This window comes from Pantherophis guttatus, unplaced genomic scaffold (genome assembly GCF_059756535.1).
Source record: "Pantherophis guttatus breed Tessera unplaced genomic scaffold, ASM5975653v1 scaffold_32, whole genome shotgun sequence".
NCBI lineage: Eukaryota > Metazoa > Chordata > Lepidosauria > Squamata > Colubridae > Pantherophis > Pantherophis guttatus.
In genome coordinates this window covers 42,501-45,000 of record NW_028269847.1, presented here as the reverse complement: position 1 = coordinate 45,000, position 2,500 = coordinate 42,501, and positions in this window count along the sequence as shown.

The following is a 2,500-nucleotide window of genomic DNA, read 5'->3' as shown; positions in this document are numbered from 1 at the left end:
GGAGGTACGGGATCCCGGGTCCGGCGCCGCGAGCCTCGGTCGGGGACCCCCGCCGTCGCCTCGGTGCCCGCGCCGGGTCCCGGGGGTGCCCGCGCCGGGGAGACGGCCGGGTCTACCGGGGCCCCGGCCGCATCACTTTCCGTTTCCCCCGCCGCGATGGAGGTACGGGATCCCGGCTCCGGCGCCGCGGGCCTCGGTCGGGGACCTCCCCCTTCGCCTCGTTGCCAGCGCCGGGCCCCGGGGGTGCCCGCGCCCGGCAGCCGTCCCGGTCTACCGGGGCCTCGGCCGGGTCAGTCTTTCCGTTTCCCCCGCCGCGATGGAGGTACGGGATCCCGGCTCCGGCGCCGCGGGCCTCGGTCGGGGACCTCCCCCTTCGCCTCGTTGCCAGCGCCGGGCCCCGGGGGTGCCCGCGCCCGGCAGCCGTCCCGGTCTACCGTGGCCTCGGCCGGGTCAGTCTTTCCGTTTCCCCCGCCGCGATGGAGGTACGGGATCCCGGCTCCGGCGCCGCGGGCCTCGGTCGGGGACCTCCCCCTTCGCCTCGGTGCCAGCGCCGGGCCCCGGGGGTGCCCGCGCCCGGCAGCCGTCCCGGTCTACCGGGGCCTCGGCCGGGTCAGTCTTTCCGTTTCCCCCGCCGCGATGGAGGTACGGGATCCCGGCTCCGGCGCCGCGGGCCTCGGTCGGGGACCTCCCCCTTCGCCTCGTTGCCAGCGCCGGGCCCCGGGGGTGCCCGCGCCCGGCAGCCGTCCCGGTCTACCGTGGCCTCGGCCGGGTCAGTCTTTCCGTTTCCCCCGCCGCGATGGAGGTACGGGATCCCGGCTCCGGCGCCGCGGGCCTCGGTCGGGGACCTCCCCCTTCGCCTCGGTGCCAGCGCCGGGCCCCGGGGGTGCCCGCGCCCGGCAGCCGTCCCGGTCTACCGGGGCCTCGGCCGGGTCAGTCTTTCCGTTTCCCCCGCCGCGATGGAGGTACGGGATCCCGGCTCCGGCGCCGCGGGCCTCGGTCGGGGACCTCCCCCTTCGCCTCGGTGCCAGCGCCGGGCCCCGGGGGTGCCCGCGCCCGGCAGCCGTCCCGGTCTACCGGGACGCTCGCTCGGGCGGGACCGGTTTACCCGGGCCTCGGCCGGACTGGAGTGTTTCGGTTTTCTGCTTCTCTGCCAGGATGGCTGCGAGGGGTTGATTTAAATAGCTGGTTTGACGTGAAAAGCTTCCCTTCAAGTGAAAAGTTTGTTCCAATTTCTGCCATCTTCCTTCCTCAAAAGTTTTGGGTGTAGCTTTCCCAGAGGAACCTCTCGTAGGCCTATCATTTCTGATCTTAACTTCCCTCATTTATTCCATATTTTCCTTCCTCTTGCCGAATGGCCGAATCCAGTCCATTTCTAGTCCAGGAAATTATTTTTATTTCTTCTTCCATTTCTTACTGATCTATTTGCTTTGTCGAGCAAGTCGTTCTTAGGTCCCTTGGTTCTTTCTTTAACGTCTTCTGCTCCTGCTCCTTCTCTCGACGCTTTCTCGTTTTGTTGGCTTTCTTGGCTCTCTTTTGGCTGTTCTTTCTTCTCCTCCCGTCGTCCGTCCCCACTTTCATCTCCCCATCTTTCCTGTTCTTGGTCATCTCTACGTTGTTTATAAAATAATTCCGCTTTCTCTCTTGAATCTACTCGATATCTTTGCTCTCGCCAGCTCGCCGATATTTCAGCTCGCCGATATTTTGTGCTTTCTCGTCGTGTTTCTCATCCATGGCGATCTCTCTGCCCTCCCTGTCTTCTCGGTAAATCGGACATGAATTTCTCTGGGCGGGTGGTTTCTCATCGCGTGTCTTGTGTGCGCTCTATACGTTTCGTCCATCCCGTTTAATATCTATCCCTCCCTCCCTCCCTCTCCTCGCTTTCCTCCATTGCTTCTGCTAATATCATTTCCAGAATGATAACCCTGAGCCTGAACCTGAACCTAACCCTAGCCCTACAACTTTTCTCCCTAACCCTGACCCTAACCCTAACCCTACAACTTTTCCCCCTAACCCTAACCCTAACCCTAACCCTACAACTTGTTTCTCTAAGCCTAAGCCTAAACCTAAGGCTAAGCCTACAACTTTTTTCTCTAACCCTAACCCTAACCCTAACCCTACAACTTGTTTCTCTAAGCCTAAGCCTACAACTTTTTTCTCTAACCCTAACCCTAACCCTAACCCTAACCCTAACCCTACAACTATTTTCCCTAACCCTGACCCTAACCCTAACCCTACAACTGTTTTCTCTAACCCTAACCCTACAGCTTTTTCCCCTAACCCTAACCCCACAACTTTTTCCCCTAACCCTAACCCACACTTTCGACTTAAAACCGTTTTTAGATTTAAAGTCGTCTTTCGACTTAAAGACGGGCAGACGGCGGCCCGGTCTACCGGGCCGCTCCGGCAGCCTCGGCCGGGCCGGCGTCTCTGTTTCTGTTTCCCTGCCACGATGGATGTCGCGTGCGAGGGGTTGCTTTAAATAGCTGGTTTGTTTGAAGTG